This window comes from Mirounga leonina, unplaced genomic scaffold, assembly GCF_011800145.1.
Source record: "Mirounga leonina isolate KUSES-001 unplaced genomic scaffold, KU_Mleo_1.0 Mir_199, whole genome shotgun sequence".
Taxonomy (NCBI): Eukaryota; Metazoa; Chordata; class Mammalia; order Carnivora; family Phocidae; genus Mirounga; species Mirounga leonina.
Genome location: NW_023270498.1, coordinates 5,645,096 through 5,668,921, shown reverse-complemented (window position 1 = coordinate 5,668,921; position 23,826 = coordinate 5,645,096).

Here is a 23,826-nt window from a genome sequence, read left to right as displayed (position 1 = left end):
TTTTTCCATCCCAGTCTCTCTCTTTTCTCTTCTGGGTCTCAAATTGCACATATATTTGATAATGGTATTGCCCTCAGGGGGACAAGATTTTGTTCATTTTTCTCACTTCTTTCCCCAACTCAGGTTCTCAAATCTTTTTATCTGCAGTTTCCAATATGCTGTTCTGTCCACAGACTGATTTTTCCCCACATATTCTATTTCTCAGTGCTAGAATTCCAATTTCATTCTTATACTTTCTATTTTTCTGCTATCATGCTGTCTTGACTCATTTTGTCTGTCTTTGGATTTACTTTAACAGGTATGAATATATTGTGTGTTTAGAAATAATTGTCTGCCAATTTCAATATCACCTTCATTTCTGGGCAGCTTATAGTCCTGTTTTCCTGGTTATATAATGGATTGGCCCCAAGTTTTGGATATAATGTTTTTCAGAACCTACATTTTTGTTTTCTGCCTTTAAAAGCTGTTGATATTTTTTTCTTGGAAGTCAGTTCATTTCCACAGTGTTCTTAAACTTGCTTTTAAGCTTTGGCAGGGAGGTTTATATGGCCCTGATTGGTGCTACTCAGTCGAATGCCAGGTGTTGGGAGTGCTTGATCCTCACCCCTCTGTTTCTCTGAAGTCTCCCACCTTTACTATTTCTGCCCTCTTTCAGATCCCACTAAACATTTCTTCCCACTTGGAGCGAAGCATGAGGCCAAAGACTTCAGGGAACTCTAGGCAGCTCTGCGCAGCCCTCTGTCCATGACTCCGAGGGACACAAGTGTGCCACCCCAGCCTCTGGATCCTTCTGCTTTACCCCCTCATCTCTGCAGGTTGTTTTCTCTGGTTAGGCACTTCCTCCCTGTGCTTCGGTCTGGAAATTACTTTGAGGCAGAAAACCACCTTCATATCCTACTTGCTTTCCATTTCTTTGAGACCACATAACCCAATATCTGAAGAGAGTTGCTTCATATCATCTTTCTAGGTGCATCATTTTTGAAGGCAGAAAGGCTAGTCTGGTACTAGATACTTAATGATGGCCAGAGTCAGATATACTGCTTGTCACTTTTTAATATCAATGATATTTATGATGGGCGCTAAAAGGAAAGTGTAAAGGAATCAACCTCTGTCTCATATTCTCTGGAAGGACTAAGGCAGTGTTTGCTGTTATTTCTACTTAATATAATTCACTGGTGAAATCAGGTAAGTTTGGAAATTTCTTTTTAGAGACTTATTTATGACAAATTCAATTTATTTAATAGATGTAGGACTATTAAGTAATTAAGAAACTAATTACGAGAACCTTGAGATTTCTACAAAAGAAAAATGCTTGCTCTCAGACTTCCACAAAGCCTAATATCCACAGCTTCAAAGCATCTTATATTGTGAGGGAAATGCTCTAGCCTCAGACAAGCCACCATTTATGTGTGGGGACAAAGAAACATAGACAAGCAAGGATGAAGGAAGTATAACATCCATGCATCCTTTCTAGCAGAACAAAACAAACTTGACATATTTTTTAGTAGCTTGAGAGATGGATGAACCTTTCAAAGTAGTGCTTTTATTAAAAGGAGATAAAATCCTACACAAGGAAAACTTGAACAAAATTGGACATGAGGGAGCAAACTATATATGAGCTTAAAGAACAAAATGTCTAATGACATGATAGCATTGAGAGCATGTTTATCCTCATTTCTTATTATGTAATTACTGTGGATGGGTCAAAGCTTTAATCTCAGATGGGCCTAAATGTGTGTGAGTCAAACCTGAAACAAGGTGGTCCTAGAAGCCTTGCAAATTGCACAAATTCAACACGGATGCATTTTAGTGAAAGATAATACCGTTACTTACTCACTGGGATAGAGACTGGAGCTGGTTTGACCCAAAGCTAATGCAGCAGTTCAAGGCAGTGGTTGGGACTCATCTTTCCTTTCCACGTCTAGACTCTGAATAAACTCTGACTGGCCTCACTCTATCAGTAGGGTCATTCCCCACAGGAGAATGAGAACTGCAGGGGGTTCGACCCACGATCAGTACACAGAAAGGTAGTCTCCTGGGATATTCTCCAAAGAGTTCTGATTCCTCTAGCTTGGTTCATCTGCTTACACCACAGCGATCCACACAGCCAGGATTCTTTAGGCTTGATTCATGGTCCCACCTCAGTGACTAGAGATGGGTGCAGCCTGTTTAAATCACACAGAATGTGTTCCTTGTGAGAAAGGAGTATATCCAGAAGAAGGGGGAGAATGGGTCTGGATCAATAGACTAGCACAACCAGAAAAAAAAAAAAAAAGGGAAATTAACAAAACTTTGATCCTAATTATTTATATTTTAATCCATTTCTATGTACATATTTTCAATGTTGTGAACACATAGAAAGAATTGTATATTTTAACATTCATTGTAAATGGTAACTATTATATCTCAATATGGAGAACAGGAAATTTGCTCCCTCCAAATTAAAGTATCCTTGAATACTGTAACCAGAGATAAACACTTGTGTTATTTAAGTGAACTTACTCCAGGGGAAAAAAAAATATATTTTAAAATATGGCTACACTGTCATCTTTAATAGCCACCTAGTATTTTATTTTATGCATGAAATTTACAGAGCTAACTAATAATGGACATTTAGATATTTCTGTTTGTGTGTGTTTGGAGAGAGAAAGAGAGGGAAGGAGGAGGAAGAAAGAGAGAGAGAGATCCATATGTATTTAAATTTAGGTCTAAAACTATGTCAAAGATGGAATATATCAAAACATATCTTAAAGCTTCTGAAATGTTTGACTGAAATGTTTGGTTTTTCCCTCTGTCCAAACAGCTTTAATAACAATAACAAAAAGATTGTGAAATATGGAGATTTTTTTCCCCTCATGTTGGGTGCATTGTTTTTAGGGGCTTTAGCAAACTGAAATTAATGCCGACAAGGAAGGATGAGGAGGGTGTTAAGCAGGTAAGTTGGGCTATACCCTAGAGTGGGTGGGTGTAGTCAGATAGTGAGGAAAAGAGCTGGAGTGAGAGGTTGAAAGTTTAAGTTACAATCCATTCCTGATAGACGTAGCAGGTTGAGTTAATGACTGAATGTTGGTTTTATTCAGTGAAGACAACAGAGGAAGGTAACATTTCCACATCTCTTTCCTAGGCAGTGCATTGATTGAAATAGGTCAAGTCTACTTTAAAATATTATACGTAGACAAAGAGTAGAAGTTTTTTTATTATTTAGATTCAATGCTCACTGCTTTCTGGTTTTTATTTGCAGAGAAATACTTCAATGTCCTCTTTCCTTCAGTTTGGTACCATTAATTCCGGTATGTTCAGCCAAATTCAAAAGGTAAAAATGTAACTGTAGCCGGTATTCTAAATCTCATCATCAGGTAGAAAATAGCTTTCTTTTACAACTTTCTGGACTTGTATCTCCTAGTGCTATATATCCCGTTGATCTTGCAAACACACTGGAGGCTTTATATTCCTTGCCAGTAAATTATAAGTAAATCGTATAGACCAACACTATACCTTGAAGCTGTAAGTCTTTGTTAAACGACCCTGTATAATATTAACTTAAATGTACTATAAATTTAAACTGTTTCTTTTCTGTTGGGTTTATAGCAAGATTGCTGTGAACAATTTCTATGCAGACCTTGAGCTTTTGGGCTGATTTATACATTGTTGTTTATGCATTGTGTCTCCTCTATATGTTACATTCTTACTCTTTCCCAGGCTTGTTTCACAACTGCAAATATATAAAAAATAAAGAAAACTTTTTCAGATGTTGGCGGTTGAAAATTATTTTTTTCATTTGCCTCTAGAGACATCAGTTCACTTTATGATTCAGTTAATTTTAAAATATACGTATGAGAATTGAAGAGAAAGCTGTAGGCACTGAGCATACCTAGAACCAGCTTTCCTTATCTTCTTAGTTTGTTGCTAAAATTTATTACAAAAAATCACTTTTCTTCTCTCTGTGTTGAAAATTATTTTTTTAAACTGAGTTTGAACATTTGCTATCAAGTAAGGATATCATAAATGTTAAACAAACTGAACAATAAGCATGTATAGATCCTTATGGCAATAAACCCCACGCTTATATACTCTTCAAAGGAGGAAGCACCAACAAGCAGAGCCTTCTGTCCCTCCAGGCACAAACGGTAGGTCTTAAACTACAGCTGTGTCTGCCCACCCCCAGAAGTGATGCGATGGTGTTGCAAATAAACAAGATGCCCTTACTGGAAGAGTCTGGTGTAAAAGTAACCAAGAAATAATGATAAGGTCCAAGATACCAGATCCAGAAAAAAAAAATGAAATGAGCATTTTACCTCAATATTTTTGTAAAGATTTTATTTATTTATCTGACACAGAGAGAGAACACAAGAAGGCAGAGTGGCAGGCAGAGGGAGAGGGAGAAGCAGGCTCTCCCCTGAGCAGGGAGCCCGACGTGGGGCTCAATTCCAGGACCCTGGGATCATGACCTGAGCCGAAGGCAGTCACTTAACCGACTGAGCCACCCAGGCACCCCAATATGTTGTATTTTTAAAATAAGAGTTGTTTATGAAGTGATTTTGGTAAGAACAAGGTTAATTTCCTTTCATTTTTAAGTATTCAAGGAAGTAGTTACATATTATAGAATGGATTTCTGATTTGGAGGGAAACAAAAGTCTGTCTTATCTATGACTAAACCAGGGCTGAAGAGTACTGAAGTAATGCAACCTTAAGGATATGGTTTGTGTCACGGTAAGTTCTTAATTGAATGTTAATTGAATGTTGGCTGCGTTCTTAATTGAATATTGCGACCTTAATGTTATTCTGCAGTTCATTTACTCACCCTTGATAAAATTCATTTTGTCTTCTTACAGCCTTTGCAAAACTTCATTACACTCCTCATACCCAACACTTGCCTTTTATTCAACAAATGACCTTGTCTCCTAAATCATTAAGAACATTGAAATTGATAAGTAAACATTGCATGGATCCATCTCACAAGATGTTATGATGACTCAATCTTTATTATTGGCATTATTTAATTTCAGTGTCATTTTCTATTGCTGTTATTAATGATAGTATTATTTCCTGACGTCTTATATATCTGAAGAAACCCATGAGGAAGGAGTCTTGCATCAAAAACAAGGAACTTCTCTGCAGACTAACTTGCATTCCCAGAACTTAACTTATCCATTCCCTCCTTGACATGATCTATGAGGTAGAGTTTCCATATCAATACAGCAGGTTTCTCTTCTTGGTTCAACAGTTTATTTAGAAGAATCATGACTCTTCAGGAAAGGCTTTAAAGTCTGGAGAATGTGGTACTAAGAATATTTGCCTGAGTGGCCCAAGATTCCATCCAATGATACTAACTTAGTAGTTGGGTGGCAAGTTGACCAGAAACCACACATATCTCTGACAACTCTAACAAATTCTTGCTCTGAAGGGGACATGGCCCACATTAGGAATACAGCAAGGTACATTTGTCCTGGTTTCCTGGATGATGGATATACGTTTATCAGAAGTCCACATCAGGGATGCCTGCATGGCTCAGTCAGTTGAGCATCTGCCTTTGGCTCAGGTCATGATCCCAGCATCCTGGGATCAAGCCCCACATCAGGCTCTGTGCTCAGCAGGAAGCCTGCTTCTCCCTCTCCCTCTGCCTGCCTTTCTGGCTACTCATGATCTCTCTCTCTCTCTGTCAAATAAATAAATAAAATCTTAAAAAAAATAAAAAAAAAAAGAAGTCCACATCAAAAGTGACCTTGTTGGATTTGTTAAAAAATATAAAGAGAACAGTTAAAATTAAATGCATCATATAATATTTCCAAAACAATAGACAGTATAAAAAAGGCAATACATATAGCAAAAAGGTAAAGTTAAAATATATAGAAACATAAATCATAATACAAATATAAAAGATTAATATTTGGATCCTAGCTATCACGATTAATAGTTTAGATTTCTCTATGAAAAGACAAAAGCGGGTTCAGTGAATGGAAAGGCAGTAGAAAATTCTAGAATAATATACAATTAGATGACATAAGAGCCTTAGATTAATTTGTAATAACATATGCCAAAGTAAATTTTAAATAGATTGCAGAGTTGAATGTTTCCAAAAAAATTAAGGAAATACTATATTTCACCAATTCTAGTATCTGTATATTTCAACATTTTAGTATCTTTGAATAGGGTTGCATTTTACCATGAATGACGTATCATAGTTTTATTTCTTAATGGTGCATAAAATAATTGTGTATCTTATAATTGAGATGTCTGATTTTGATGAAAAATGGTATTTACCAGAAAAAAGGAAATTACTTACCTGATCTTAAGTGGGAAAAGATTTTCTAAGCAATTTGAAAATTACTCTAAAAGCATTATTGAGGGGTGCCTGGGTGGTGCGGTTGGTTAAGCATCCAACTCGTGCTTTCGGCTGGTTGTGATCTCAGGGTTCTGAAATCAAGCCCTGAGTCAGGCTCCATGCTCAGCACAGGTGTCTGCTTGAGATTCTCTCTCTCTCTCTGTCCCACTCATGCACTCTCTCTCTCTCCAAAAGATAAATAAATCTTTTTTTTTAAAGCATAACAACTGAGCCAAAGGTATAAAAAAAAACTTCACTGAATTAAAAAATGGCAAAAACCATATTAAAAGTCAAACAATAAACTGCAATGTAAGTGACATATATGGGTTACTATGCAAATTTTTTTCATTGTACATAACTTTATACTTAAAAGTTAGAAAGCCAGTATGAAGAATTCCAGTATGCTCTTCACACAGATTCTTCAAATGGCAACATTTTCCCATATTTGCTTTAGCCTTATCTCTTCCAGTAGAAAGATGAATATATATATTATGCATACACACATCCTTTGAGAATAAATTGCAGAGATGATGTTCCTTAATCCATAAATATTTCATTGTGTATTTCCGAACAACCAGGACATTTTCCCACATATTCATAATACAATTAGAAAATAAGAAAATTAACATTGATACAAAACTATTAATTTACATAATTATTTAATTTTAATAATTATCCCAATAATTTTATTTATAGGAGAGAAAATCCCAGGCTATGAGTTGCATTTAGTTCTCATACTTCCATTTTCTTTAATCTAGAACACGTCTTCAATGATATTTTATCTTTAGTTGACCTTGAGCTTTTGATGGGTACAGGTAAGTTATTTTCTAAAATGTCCCTTAATTTGAATTTGTCTGAGATTTCCTTACCATTGAATACACTTCATTCATTTTTTCTAAAAATACCCCAGAAGTGGTGTTGTGATCTTCTCATGGCCTCAAATCAGAAGGAAGAGAATGTCAATTTGTTCCAATACTGATGATGTCAATCCTTCGATCAAATTTGTGTCAGCCATATTTCTCCCCTGTAAAAATTACTATTTTATAATAAATAGTATCTATGTGTAGATACTTTGAGAATATGTAAGTATCCTTTTACTAATCAAACTTTCCCCCACTAGTTTTACCACCTGCTACTGTGTCTTGCCTAAAACAGCTATTACTAGGATGGTCACCAGGTTTTCATTCCCTAATTCTGCCAGTCTTTCTATAAATATTAGCTGGATTCCACTGTAAAAAAAAAAAAAAAAAAAAGCCCTCCATCATTTACTCATCATATAAGTATGGACACAGATTCTTACTTTATTTAATAGGTAATAATCAATTAATATTATTTATTTTGATGTGCAAATTGTCCCAGAATTATCCAATTATCCAATGGGAGTCCTATAAATCTACCTCTGATGTGTGTGTGTGTGTGTTGTCATGATCCTTTATTCCTTAAGCATTCCCCTTCCTTTCTGGCACAGACAGATGTGGTATATCCATCTTATATTTTTACTGTCCTAGTCTTGGCACCAGCCATTTCTCCAAAAAATTTTGTTGGATTATGGGCATTAAGTTTACAAATTGCTACTATGGTACCATTCTTCTAATCCTTCTCAGATAATAGAACTAAGATGATAGATAGATAGATGATAGATAATATGTTTAGACACATAGTTTATACAAATATAGAGTTAAATTTATATATATACATACATATACCTTTATCTATAGTAAAAGTAGATGCAGTTATGTACATATACAATTATCAATTTATATAACTATATCTATATATGATTATGTCTATATGTCTAGATATATTTAACCTTATATAAAATTATATCTGTATCTATTTACCCAACCATCTATGTAAAACCATGAATTCCTGTCAGTGTCTTTGACTTTGATGCAACACCAAGGGATTCATTTCAAATGTTACCATTTCTGACAGTGAGAAACCTGGTTCCCATTACCCACAATACATTTACATATTTGTTCAGTCCTAGAATGTACAAAAGTCACTTCAAAATAGCTAACCTATATCTCTGTAAGAAAAAAGAAAGAAAGAAATTAGTCAGTAGTTATTACTATTTTTTGTTTGTTTAAGCCTGAGGGTGTAGAGTCAACATACTTTGTGCAAATGTTACTTGAGTTAGATCTTGTTTCTCCACTCAGTGTGGCAATGCTATTCATTTTAAATATGGTTTAAGTACATTTGTTTCTATTTCAGGTTGGAGTTTTGTCCCCATCCTTGTCGATTGTGGTGTGTGTGTGTGTATGTGTGTCTGTTTGTGTGTGTATAAAATATGAAACATTAATACAGTTTTGAAAGTCAGCTATTCAGAGAAATGACCCTCCATCCATCCTTTTTATACTTTTCTAGTCTATGATTTTCTTCCCCTGTCCTACTAATTATTGTAGGAATTTCCAATTATTAAAGATCAAGCTATAAAAGTTATATTCTACTTTAAGGATTATCTATATAGTATATATATATATTATAGTAAACATTATATATTATATATTTGTTATACATATACATTTTATATATTTATGATATTTTATATTTTATAGTATATTTTTATTTTATACTTTTATAAGTTTTTAAAATTTTATAATTTAAATATGATGCATAATATTACATATAAATTTATTATTATATGTATTAGGCATGCTGTCTTATTTTAGGGTCTTCAGAAGCACAGTTTGAGTTAAGAACTTTTTTTTTAAAGATTTTATTTATTTATTTGACAGAGAGAGACACAATGAGAGAGGGAACACAAGCAGGGGGAGTGGGAGAGGGAGAAGCAGGCTTCCTGCCGACCAGGGAGCCCGATGTGGGACTTGATCCCAGGACCCGGGGATCATGACCTGAGCCGAAGGCAGATGCTTAACGAATGAGCCACCCAGGCACCCCTAAGAATATGTTTTTATGGTAGTTATTAAGATATATTCCCAGAAGGCATAGAGAAAACAGGAGAAGAGGAGGATGCTGAGCAGCGGTGGGATATCAGATGGAGTGAAATCCTGAGTGCTTGGGGATGAACAGCTCTAGTTATCCAAGGGTGGTTCTCTGAAGAAGGTTGAAGACTCAATAAGTCAAGAGTTAAGAATGCAGAAGTTACAGTATGGGTTTTCAAACCAGAAAGAAGAGCTGGATGGAACACCAAAAGTCTCTACTAGAACATGGCTAATAAACTTAGCTTCATTGAAGAGTGAGTCAAATGAAAATAGGAAAACAAGGATGAAGATATTGGATAGAGACATGAATTAAACTAAACACACCTGGATCTGCACTGACACATTTGGTACATCTGAACATCAAATCTGCCTCTAATCTTTCCAGCAATCAATATGGAAAAAAAGATAATTTGGTGTATCAGTTCATGATGACTAGAAGTTAAAATATTGGCAAATATAAAAGAACTATAATAGCTCTTAGTATTAATATTTGAAATGAATTTTATCTGATTGAATACACAAAGATAACTGTGAAATAGTAGGATCCATTCATTCACAAGATTTTTACTATAAACCCAACTGCTTTTTACTGTAACCTTCAGTTTGGGTTATGTTTTTATAGTAAAGCAGAATTTAATTAAAAAAAATGTATAGGGCGCCTGGGTGGCTCAGTCGTTAAGCGTCTGCCTTCGGCTCGGGTCATGATCCCAGGATCCTGGGATCGAGCCCTGCATTGGGCTCTCTGTTCAGCGGGGAGCCTGCTTCTCCCTCTCCCACTCTGCCTGCTTGTGTTCCCTCTCTCACTGTCTCTCTCTGTCAAATAAATAAATAAAATCTTAAAAAAAAATTATAAAACACATAAATTTTGTGAAACCACTTTTTCCTGATTTTATTTATAATTTATTTTCTGAATTTGTCAGCAGAAGCCTACTTTCTCCCCCTTTTATGTCAAGAAGTGAAGCTTAGTATCTCCTTCATAGAATGTCCTCCCCACCCCACCCCCTTTTTTTTTTCCTTAAGTAGTCTCCAAGCCCAGCATGGATCCCAGAATGGGGATCAAACTCAAGACCCTGAGATCAGAATTTGGGACACTTAACCAACTGAACCTTCCTAGAAGGTTCTTCTTTCATGTATATGGGACTAGAGGAAAAATCAAGTTGACACTTAACCAACTGAACCTTCCTAGAAGGTTCTTCTTTCATGTATATGGGACTAGAGGAAAAATCAAGATGAAATAGATGTGAAAATTGTCCCAGCTTGGCTTGAAGTTATCTATCCAGGTAGCTAGCTAGCATCTATCTACCTATGTAAATAGGTAGATACTATATCTGTATCTATAGATATATATACTATATCTATATCTGTCTAAACATACTTAACTATATATAATTATATTTATGTCTATTTATCTATCCATCCATATAAAACTATGAACTGATATTCGTCCCTTTGACTTCAATGCAACAGCACAGGATTGTAAAGACTTATCAGGTATTTGAGAGCCTCTAATTCAGATGAGTCCCCAAACTGCAAAAAAGAAGGTTCACATAGAAGATTGTCTCGTATCCTCCCAGGTCACATCAGGAAGGCTGCACACAGCTGTGTGTGCCACATGGTAAGAGGTACATTGACACAAGGGATTAGATCCAGAGGATCCCCAATAGGGAGTTGTCTAGAAACTGAGTCATAATGACAGTCAAAGGAACTTGAATAGATAGCTTGTAGAAGACAAGACTTGAAAGAACATGGTGGGTGGTGGGAGGGATGGGGTGTCTGGGTGATAGACATTGGGGAAGGTATGTGTTATGGTGAGCGCTGTGAATTGTGTAAGACTGTTGAATCACAGACCTTTACCTCTGAAACAAATAATACATTATATGTTAAAAAAAAAAAAGAAGAAGATAGTAGGAAGGGAAAAATGAAGAGATAATCAGAGGGGGAGACGAACCATGAGAGATGATGGACTCTGAGAAATAAACTGAGGGTTCTAGAGGGGAGGAGGGTGGGGGACGGGTTAGTCTAGTGATGGGTATTAAGGAGGGCACGTACTGAATGGAGCACTGGGTGTTATACACAAACAATGAATCATGGAACACTACATCAAAAACTAATGATGTAATGTATGGTGATTAATATAACATAATAAAAAAATAAAAGAAAGAAAGAAAAAGAAAGAAAGAAAGAAGAAAGAAAGAAAAAGAAAGAAAGAAAGAAGAAAAAGAAAGAAAGAAAGAAAGAAAGAAAGAAAGAAAGAAAGAAAGAAAGAAAGAAAGAAGAAAGAAAGAAAGAAAGAAAGAAAGAAAGAAAGAAAGAAAGAAAGAAAGAAAGAAAGAAAGAAAGAAAGAAAGAACGAACGAACATGGAAGGTGTTTTCCAAGTTCTGAAAATGATCTTATGTACTGGCATTTAGAATTGTTATATGGGGGATTTGCAGATTTGAATTTAAATCAGTCTATGAGTTAAAGGGACACAATTTGAAAGGACAAACTTGGAACAAATAAAGTGCCCTCCCCCATGAAGATAAGCAGCATGAGAAAAAAAGTACTTCCTAGCAAGTTTGTCAATGAGATTCTGAATATAGTTGGAATTTTAATCAGCCAGATTTTAAAGTCCTTTCAAACTCCCCAATATTAGTTTTCAAAACTACCTCCTTTAAGAGTATGTCTTTGAGAACAAAAGAAGCGGTTTCACATGCTGTACCAAACTGAAAAAGCTGCTAGCATCCCTAAGCCTAGTCAACTTGTCTTTAAAATTTGGACATTTCCATCTTGCTATCAAATTTCCCATTTAAAGTAACATAGTCTGCCTCTTACTGGACCTGACACATAGTGCTAAGAAAAAAAAAAAAAAAAGTGCATCGACTTCCTTCCACTTCGTTCAGCCTAAGTTAGAGTTTGAATCATGATCCACTTAGAAAATGAATTGGAAGCACATAGTAAGATCTATGACAGTAATATCAGAACCATATTTTTGTGCATGATACCTAGTGGTTTTACAAGAAGGCCACTAAACAAAGTCTAAATCAGGATTCTAGTCCATCCTGTCCCTCAGTGATGGGATGAATTCATTTCCTCTGTAACTCTACTTCCTCACCACAAAAGGGAGATGGCTCCCCCGTTTACCTCATAGGATTATTGTGAAAATCAAACGATAAATTGCACATGGAAAATGTTGACAAACCATAAAGCAATTTAAGAACATTAAGTGATAACACCAATATCATATTATTATATTCATAAAATGGTAAGTAAGGTGTGCAGCTGAAAAGCTGGCCTAGGAGAAAGAAAGGGATCAAAACATCATTTTCTTGAGTAGTTTCCTTATTTTAATTGGTGGGAAAACTCTTTTGGGATAAGAGTATGGTACATGATCAATTTTCAGATTTGAGTATTTGGGGAAGTATCACCTCAAGTCGCATTCACACCTCCCACAGTTAATTTTTAGGTCATAGCCCTACAATGTCACCCCAAATGTTGACATTAACAGTGTTCTTGAATGAGGAGGGACATTCTTGCTCAGCAGCCTTCACTGGGGCATGGGACCAGATCTCTAAAAACACAATTCTTACTCACCACATTGCCTACTCCTTAGAGCATTTAAAAACTTCTAACTCTTCATCAATTACATAGAGTAGAATAATTGAAAGTCCTCACAAGGCTTCAAAGGGTGAACTCATAATGCTTAAGTAAAGATAAAGGATGTAGAAAAAAATCACTCAAGCAGGCATGGTGTGCCTATGAGAATTTCAAGTGTCCTCCTCACTCCTGGGGATTCTTTCTCAGATGCACAAGAGGCACCTTAGGTTAACCAATGCATCTACTTTTCCCAGGGCTTTCCCAGTTTTAGCACTTAAACCTCTAGGAAATTCTCAAGTCCAGATAACCTGTGGTGGTTGGCACCACAAACTTTGCCTTCAGATTATGAGCCATCCAGATATGCATGAGGAACCCTGCCTTCAGGAAACCCCAGGCAAATGTTTCTAGTGAGGTCTTATATTTATCCCACTGGTCTTACAGCAAAGCCAGGCTGGATAACCTAGTGTACACAGGTGTAAAACCCCAATCAATACATTTCTGAAAAACGTAGAGACACTAACCTTGGGTGCCTCCAGGGAAGCTTCAAACTTTAAACAGTACATTAAAATTCACTAGCCAACCCCGCTCATTCTTATCTTGGGCAAAGGTCAGTACCAGACTTCCAGGCATTGAGGAAAAAAGCACAGAGCCGTCCCACTTCAGCTGTAAGATTGCCCAATCTTTTGCACTGTTAAGCTCTTCCCAGAATCTCAGAAATGTAGAGCTGTAGAGAGATCCTTAGAATAATCAGCCTGTGGTAGCAGTATTCTAAGACGATCTTCAAGATTCCCACCTCCCAGTATACGTATCACATATAATCACCTCTCCTTGTGGACAGAGCAAGCGATTATGATGGGACATCATTACCATGGTCGAGGATGTTCATCAATTGGCTTTGAGTTAATCAGAAGGGAGATTGTTCTGGTTGGGCCCAACCTAATCAGGCAAACTTTTTGATGGAATGTAAAAGGTCAGAAAGATATTCTCCTACTAGCTTTGAAAGGAAGCTAACAGCTGTGTTGTGAGACCAGGGCGTGTGGTTCCCGGTTGACTCAGTCATGCTGCTGAAACGGAATGATTCTGCCAATGACCAAAAAGCCTGGAGGCTGAAGAGCCCAGTGCCTTTGCCTCTACACCCTGACATCTCAAAGATGGCATCAACTTGCTGAACTGAACAAATTCTTCACTCTTTAAAATCCAAGTAGTCAGTGTTGGTGCTCCAAAGTCAGTTTATTCATGAATAAGATGACTGGCCAAGGACTGGAAGTGAATTTCAACAGATCACTCTCAGTGGACTATGGAATAAACTGAGGATTACAGAACAGCTTGAAAAGGTTGTGATCTTTATGCCTCATCTAGAGACATCACTAGTGCATGAAGGGGATTTAAATTGTATTGAAAGCATTGTTTACCCATCACTAATGACTGAGTGAATATCCCTTCCTTTGTTCTTACAGCAATCTTCTAAGTGAATGGACATGAGTTTGGTAAATGGGTTTAACCTTTCTCAGATAGAGAAATAAGAGGATTTTCATTTAATCTCTTTTCTAAAAAGCTAATGTTAAAATAAAACCTTTTGAGCCACTGGGACTTTATGTACAATGCATCATACATTACAATACTTATAACTTTAATCATATATTTACAAAGGAGATTATTACCATACCAGAAGTTCCTAAAGAGATAGAGGTCAAAACTATTATTGAGTTCAGGGCAAGGACATATATTTCCCTGACAAAGATTCATTATTACTTAGTCTATTAGTGTTGAAATTGTCAAATATTTAATTATCTACCATAAATTCAATTTTGTCAAGAAAACAATTATTGTAAGCATATATATTTAACACCAATATGCAAAATGGCATAGAATAAAACTCTAGTCTACTTAAAATTTATGAAAAATATAAATATGTAATACTACTTGAGGTCTTAGTTCAAAGAATCAGGGGTTAGAAGGAAGACAAGAAGATTCAAATGCCTCAGCCATACTGCCACAATCTCTGTGAAGCTCCTTCCATTATGACAATAATTCTTCTGCAGCTTCCTTTTCTCTTCTTCCACCTCATCCCCATCCTCTACCTCACTGAGAAACCTCAGTCCCCTTCCTCTTTCTAAGCCAGATTGCCCCCTGATGCTCCCATTCAAAATTACCTTCTTCTCTCTTTGATTCTAATTTGTATCCTTCTTTTAGAATAGAATGGAGTCAATCACACCTTATTTTATTCACAAGTCTCTCTTGTTTAGTCTGCGTTCCCCATTCAGTGGTTGACCTTCAGAGGAGAGAGGCCACATTTCCATTACTTTAGATATCCTCCACTGTGGCCTTCAGGTTGGATGTTTGTAGTTCAGATTTATTCTTGGAAGATACCTTAACTCTCTGCTCCTCCTCAGATGTGTCCATCAGGCTCCTGGACCATGGTTCCAATATTTTCCTTGCTTAAATGGCTTTTATCATTGGTAATTGGAATCTTACTTCCTCTGCCAGTATTTTTATCTACTTGGACATTTTGTTAGAGGTGGAGCATCAGTATTGGAGGTTACTTTATTCTGAGCACAGCATGGGTACTTATGAGATCAAACTTGACAATCATTTTGGCCCTGGCTAACCTATCTTTACAAGTTAAATCAGCACACCAGACTGATGGTCTGAGTGGGTGGGGAGGGTGTGCCTAAGCTTGAGAGAAGAGGGGAATTGCTCTCAATCAGAGTAGCCATGATTCCATAGGAGATTCTAAGGGAAAGATGAATTTCATCCAAAAGCAAAGAGACCTGAATGTTTTCAGATTTCTTGCTATATAAGATAATGACAACTAAAGTTCATGACAGCTGAAGCTCTTTATCTGTCTTTGTCATCAAAATCTTGCAGGTGTTTCTGATTCTTGGCTATATGGGTAATGTCACTGATGTCAGACATCTGTGAGTTGTCTAGCTTAGTTTCATAAAGGTTTTCTCAACAGAGTTCAGGGCCATTGACCAGGCTAGCATTCTGCTTTTTCAACAGGACACAGGTTTGGAGATATAGAATTTAATCCCTTCATTGGGGGGAATCGACTTCAATTCAAGACTAGCTGCTGAAAAAGAGAATTTGTGGCTACCATGTTCAGAGCATTATAGAAGTGAATGTCCTCACCAATGTACATCATGTGCTTGGTTTTGAATTCAATGTTAAATAGTTGCCCATTGAAAAGTCAAATTGTATACCCATATGTGTGTTCCTAGGCTGTAAATATTGCATTGTAAATATTATTTTTATTACTAAGGATAGTCTTGTTAAAGAGCAGACCCTTAGGTCAAACAGCAACACATTTTTTTTTTGGCATCTTCTTGAACAAGCTGTGAGCAGTAACAGCGGCAGTTGACTCACTGACAATGATGAGAATACAACACCAGCAATGGTGTTAGTATTTTTGAAGATCTAACAACAGAAGTGGTTAGGCTAGTGCCATTGATGCTATCGCTAGCAGTGATCATTGTCAAAACTATAGGAAAAATAATAATAATAAAAAAATAAGCTTTCCTATCAAAACCAGTCAACGTAGACCTTTGACCTCTCTGCATCTTTCACCACCGGGAAAGGCCAATGTTCCATGTCTAACTGGATAACAACAGCATCGTATCTAAATAAAATCAGATTTTCAATAATAACAGTACAGACCACTGGCTTGGGCCCTATTAAAGCTTAATCATTTGCAGTCTTGCCAATCAATCTTTCAGTGTCTGTAAGAACACAGAGCTTAGGTAGTCCTGTACCCCTGGTTCCTGGCCTGCACTGGCTGCACTTCACTCCATAGAGTAAAGAGTGTCAAGACCAGTTGGACCTCTGGGATGCTTGAGACTGTTCCTGCTCACTGGAGAAGGACATGGATGCCAGAACTGAAGAAATGGACCTGCATTCAAGGGGATGAGACTGCTTTGAAAACATTATCCACATAATGTATCTCTATTATAATGCACTCGATTTCTCTTTCCACTTAATTCATGTTTTTATGTTTCTTTATTGAATCTTGCCTATTTTGCTTTGGTTGTAATGTTTATAATCTGTTTTATATTTTGTTAAGTACAGGGAACTGGAAAGTAAAGAAGCTGCTTAAAATTTACGTATTCACTGAACTAGACAAATATGCAAAATATAAATATTTTCATAATTATTCAAACATAGCATCTTTTAACATCTTTATCTTTACATGTAGGGAGTCTATGCTTTTTACTTCTCCCTCTCACTGTGTCTTTAATCATCTTTTCAGTTGTCTTCATACAAATTGTGATTCTGAGCATTCTCGTCTTACCTCCCTATCCTTTCTTGTAGCTCTTCCAAGACATTGTATATTCTGGCAAATCAGATCTAAAATATAGGCTGATTTTCAGCCAAACTCTGTCTTCCATGATTGGATTTACTGAACTTTCTGTTCTGCTCTGCATTGCCTTTGATGTTGATTTGATTTTATCTGGTGTGATTTTACTTGGATTACAAACTCTGTTTTCCACAATTTTTACCTTAGCTAAATATACATGACTGCCCATTTGATCTCACTAACAAGAACAGCATTAGAATATAATTTTATTTTTTAATGTAAATACACTATCTGAAGTGAAAAATGTAGTTAACTTCAAGTGTTCAAAAATAACTTCAACTTTTTTTTAGCAATTAATACAAAAATGGTATTGTAAATTAATCTCCTGCACACTGTCAGTAAAAAATTAATGTAACTGGTGAATACCATTATATTGATGGTATGGAGATATTGATAATAAGTGTTGAAGTACCGAGTTCAAAAGCTCTGGGGATTACAGACAGCAGGGAATTCTTCTTAAGTAGAGACATCTCAAGTAATGGGGGAGGCAGTGATGCCCAGCTTCCAAAACAAAATATCGGCATTCATGTCTGCTTAGATGTCCCCAAAGGCTATCTGACCAAATCCTAGCATTTCCCTTGAGTCACAACACCAGGGACATAGTAGGTGCTTATGCCATATTTGACAGAAAAATAAATTAATGCATGAATTCATAGATTAAAAATAAGATTAAAAGAAAGAGAAAACAAAAGAGAAGAATATAATCACATGAGCTCAGGAGCTCCTCCCTCTCTATTCATGTCTAAACATCCACAGGATTTCCCCATTCACAAAATAGAATCAATTCCCCTCAGACTACCAAGGTTTGTTATAGTTGTGGGTAAAATTAGGTGCTTAGATGCTCACTGTATAATCATAGCACTTTACATTATATAACATTTCAAAGTTTACCTAGTGCTTTAAAAAATGCATTATCTCATTTAAATTCATCTTCTATGAATGACTTCCATATTGCCCAGATGAGTGGCAATACATCTTAACAAAATTTTAAAATGAAAATGGTCATGTTGCGTGATGAATTCAATACTGCTCACAACTTTTTTTCTTTTTAGTGGTTCAAAGACACGTTGTTTTTGCATTTAAATTTGTAAGCAGGGAAGTGATGTCTAAAAAATTCATTCAGCAGATAAATGAGATATTGCTCTGTTTAAATCTATTCTTGGTAGTTTCGAATATAGGACAGCCTTCCTCCTTGTTCAGGAAACAGAAAAAGCTGGTTGAGCTAGGAAAATCAGTATATGGTGTTTTCTATTCCCCTGCCTGATCACATCCTCACCCTTTTTTTTTTCTTTTTTCTTTTTTTAAATCCTCTTCTTTCTTTTTTCAAACAACTTCTTATCAATTCCTTTTATAATTTTTTTTATAATTTCCATCTTTACATTCATATTCCATCCCTTCATCTTATCAACCCTTATTTTTGTACATATATAAGTTTTTCTTTCTTTAAAATTTTGGGAGGCACTTTCTTCTAAAAGACCAAAATACACCCCAAATCTAGTGTGTGGCACTGATCTATATACCAGCCTGATCATATTTGATCACATTCTGGTTTTTTTTTGTTGTTGTTGTTTTGTTTTGTTTGTTTTTGTTTTTATCTTTATCTTTTTCTTTTTCTTTTTTTTCTTTTTCTTTTTTCTCTCTTTCCCTTTCTTTTCCCACTGCTTCAGGTCTTTTCTGATTTGTTTAGAGTATATTTTCTGGGGACATGGTTACTCTGCTAGCATTTTGTTCTCTCATTAATCTATTCTCCTCTGCACAAAATGACAAGATGGAAAAAATCACCTCAACAAAAAGAACAAGAGGTAGTACCGACTGCCAGGGACCTACTCAATCAGATTATGCTTTTAAATGAGAGAGAAAGTATCTTGAGATTACTACCCTTATCCTAAACCATGGGGTCACTTTAGAGATTGAGATTTGAGCACAGTGGTGGTATTCCTGGTGGGGTGATAGGTGGTGGGGATGGCCCATCCTAATGCAGGCAATAAGGGGTGTGTTGACTGTGGAGAATGCAGAAACAACAATAAAACCAACCCAAAGTCAGTCTCTTTGTATAGTCACCACACACCTATCATTCTCAATGGTGTCAGTAGTAAAATGCAGACTCCAGCCTCCAGCCCTTACCCTACCCCACAGCAGACCTGGAGCTGAATCAGGGAAGGTTCATATTAAAACTTCTAAAATAGAGGAGATCTACCCTGGAAAGTCTTTGTACACAGTTCAGCCTACTCCCACCCTACAGAAGTGCCAAGTCCTTAAAGCCCTAAGCTTTCCAGCTGTATCAATGCTGATTTCCAATGCACATCACAATACATACCATGCATCAGGAGAATGTATGCGGTCTTACCTTCACCTAGATAATTGACTGATTATCCTAATAATAAACATATTAAGTTATGACAGCTAATTTTCTCAAAGAATAAAATGATGTTATTTCAAATGTCATGTTTTGAATATTTGAGTTTCAATCCCCTTATTAATCACCCACAGTAAACTGACTCATTACAGGTATTAATTTGATCCTGTCTTTTGCTGTCAGATTATTAATGCTCCAAGCATAAAGTGTGTCATTATAGAACTTATTGTCAGTATCAAGTTTCTGCAAAGATTATGGAGATTTGTTTTGATAAGAGGAAAATAAGAGTGATGTGGAATAATTATCTAAAGTGCTTAAAATAAACAATTAATCTTTTTAGCTGGAAATAAAGCCACACTGTCAATCCCCAGACTAACTTTTAAAGACGATGGATTCATGTGGAGGTGCTTCCTTATCCCAGAAGATAAATGTGGGTGACTTCATGTCTGCAGAGTCTGTGGCAGGACCTGCATCCCCAGGATCTTCACCTTTCCCTGAAGTGTCTGCTATTCACTGGCTTAAAAGAGGCAGCAAACTCAGAGCTTTTTCAGATGTCTTTGAAATCAAGGGTAATGCTCTCTGATTTATTTTCCTATTTTCCTCTGAAATGGCATTCAAGAGCCGTAGGAATTAAGTAGTGCATTATTTTGCCTGGTGAATTTTAGAATATGTGGAATTAATCTCCTTATAAAGGATGGTTTCAGTGTGTGTAACTGTTCTACTTTAGCTCAAACTTTAAGTACCCAATAATGAAAATGAATTACTGATGACAAATCAATTATTCCAATTCTTGTAGTTCACAGTTAAGCTGGAATAAAAGTAATTCCATTGCAATGAAATAAATAAAGCAGTCCATAAGAAACATGGAGAAAATCTGGGTAGAAACTTCTTTTTATTTGTATTTTTTTTTAAGATTTTACTTATTTATTTGAGAGAGAGAATGAGAGAGAGAGAGCATGAGATGGGGGAGGATCAGAGGGAGAGAGCTGAGCAGGGAGCCTGATGCGGGACTCGATCCCGGGACTCCAGGATCATGACCTGAGCCGAAGGCAGTCGCTTAACCAACTGAGCCACCCAGGCGCCCTATATTTGTATTTTTACAAGCGTGAATTCAGCTTCCTTCTTATAGTTCAGAGAAGACAAGAACTAAGGGAAAAGGAAACTAGTGTTCACTGAATCTCACTATGTTCCAGGCTTCTTTGTCATATGGAGCTTATCATGGGCCCTCGAAACAGAGATACAGGTCTTCTTTAAGGAGTGCATGATTTGTTTTGAGTGCTTGAGCCAATACTACCCAATATCCCTTGATCATCTATCCTAATGCTGGTATCCTAGCATCAGGAGGTAGACATGTCCCAGGTATCCAGAAAAAAAATCCAAATATTCTCTTCACTAAGATAAGGTTGGAGGGTGTGGCCATCCTGTGTTCCCTGAAGAAGGATGGTGTTCCTTTCAGAGCTACATTGCAAAACCCAGCAAAGCCTGCACTAGAGGGAAGTCTACCTACTTTTTCTACTCTTGTTTCATTTTGATGTTCAATTATACAATTCCATCTAATCCTCTGGAAGAGATGTTAGGGTGTCAGGGTTCATGTTATGAAATTCATATATAGTGACATTGGCTTGTACACATAGGAAGAATTATGGAATTATAGATAATTCCAGTTCCATCCATGTCATTGCAAATGGCAAGATTTCATTTTTTATGGCAGTGTAATATTCCGTTATATATATATATATAGAAAGAGAGGGGGGGGGTAGATATCATATCATCTTTATCCATTAATCTGTTGATGGACGTCTTGGCTCTTTCCATAGGTTGGCTATTGTGGACATTGCTGGTATGAACATTGGGGTGCATGCACCCTTTGGATCACTACATGTGTATATTTGAGGTAAATACTGAGTAGTGCAATTGCTGGGTTGTAGGGTAGCTCTATTTTCAACCTTCTGAGGAACCTCCATACTGTTTTCCAGAGTGGTTGCACCAGCTAGCATTCCCACAAACAGTGTAGAAGGGTTCCCCTTTCTCTGAACCCTCGACAATATCTGTCGTTTCCTGACTTATTAATTTTAGCCCTTCTGACTGATGTGAGGGGGTATCTCATTGAGGATTTGATTTGGATTTCCCTGATGCCAAGTGATATTGAGCACTTTTTCATGTGTCTGTTGGCCATTTGGATGTCTTCTTTGGAAAAATGTTTGTTCAAGTCTTCTGCCCATTTCTTGATTGGATTCTTTGTTCTTTGGATGTTGAGTTTGATAAGTTCTTTATAGATTTTGGATACTAGCCCTTTATCTGATATGTCATTTGCAAATATCTTCTCCCATTCTGTCGGTTGTCTTTTGGTTTTGTTGACTGTTTCCTTTGCTGTACAAAAGCTTTTTATCTTAATGAAGTCCCAATAGTTCATTTTTGCCCTTACTTCCCTTGCCTTTGGTGATGTTTCTAGGAAGAAGTTGCTGAAGCTTACGTCAAAGAGGTTGCTGCCTGTGTTCTCCTTTAAGATTTTGACGGATTCCTGTCTCACATTTAGGTCTTTCATCGATTTTTAGTCTATTTTTGTGTTTGGTATAAGGAAATGGTCCAGTTTCATTCTTCTGCACATGGCTGTCCAGTTTTCACAACACCATTTATTGAAGAGACTGTCTTTTTTCCAGTGGGCATTTTTTCCTGCTTTGTCAAAGATTAGTTGACCATAGAGTTGAGGGTCCATTTGTGGGCTCTCTATTCTGTTCCATTAATCTATGTGTCTGTTTTTGTGCCAGTAACATTCTGTCTTGATGATGACAACTTTGTAATAGAGCTTGAAGTCCGGAATTGTGATGCCACCGGCTTTGCTTTTCTTTTACAACATTCCTCGCTATTCAGAGTCTTTTCTGATTCCATACAAATTTTAGGATTATTTGTTCCATTTCTTTGAAAAAAGTTGATGATGTTTTGTTAGGGATTGCACTGAATGTGTAGATTGCTCTAGGTAGCATTGACATTTTCACAATTTTTTTCTTCCAATCCATGAGCATGGAAAGTTTTTCCATTTCTTTGTGTCTTCCTCAATTTCTTTCATGAGTATTCTATAGTTTTCTGAGTACTGATTCCTTGCTTCTTTGATTAGATTTATTCCTAGGTATCTTATGGTTTTGGGTGCAATTGTAAATGGGATCGACTTCTTAGTTTCTTTCTTCTGTCTTGTTCTTGGTGTATAGAAATGTAACTGATTTCTGTGCTTTGATTTTATATCCTGCCACTTTACTGAATTCCTGTATGAGTTCTAGCAGTTTTGGGGTGGAGTCTTTTGGGTTTTCCACATAAAGTATCATATCATCTGCAAAGAGTGAGAGTTTGAATTCTTCTTTGCTGATTTGGGTGCCTTTTATTTCTTTTTGTTCTCTGATTGCTGTGGCTAAGACTTCTAGTACCATGTTGAATAGCAGTGGTGATAGTGGACATCCCTGCCGTGTTCCTGACCTTAGGGGAAAAGCTCTTAGTTTTTCCCCTATTGAGAATGATATTCACTGTGGGTTTTTCATAGATGGCTTTTATGATATTGAGGTATGTACCATCTATCCCTATACTCTGAAGAGTTTTAATCAAGAAAGGATGCTGTACTTTGTCAAATGCTTTTTCTGCAACTATTGAGAGGATAATACGGCTCTTGTTCTTTCTTTTATTAATGTATTGTATCACATTGATTATTTTGTGGATGTTGAACCAACCTTGCAGCCCAGGAATAAACCTCACTTGGTCATGATAAATAATCCTTTTACTGTACTGTTGGATACTATTGGCTAGTATTTTGGTGAGAATTTTTGCACCCATGTTCATCAGGGATATTGGTCTGTAACTCTCCTTTTTGATGGGGTCTTTGTCTGATTTTGAGATAAAGGTAATGCTGGCCTCATAAAATGAGTTTGGACGTTTTCCTTCCATTTCTATTTTTGGCACATTTTCAAAGGAATAGGTATTAATTATTCTTTAAATGTTTGGTAGAATTCCCTTGGGAAACCATCTGGCCCTAGGCTCTTGTTTTTGGGGAGATTTTTGATGACTGCTTCAATTTCCTTAGTGGTTATGGGTCTGTTCAGGTTTTCTATTTCTTCCTGGTTCAGTTTTGGTAGTTGATACATCTCTAGGAATGCATCCATTTCTTCCAGGTTATCTAATTTGCTGGCATAGAGTTGCTCATAACATGTTCTTATAATTATTTATATTTCCTTGGTGTTAGTTGTGATCTCTCCTCTTTCATTCATGATTTTGCTGATTTGGGTCACTTC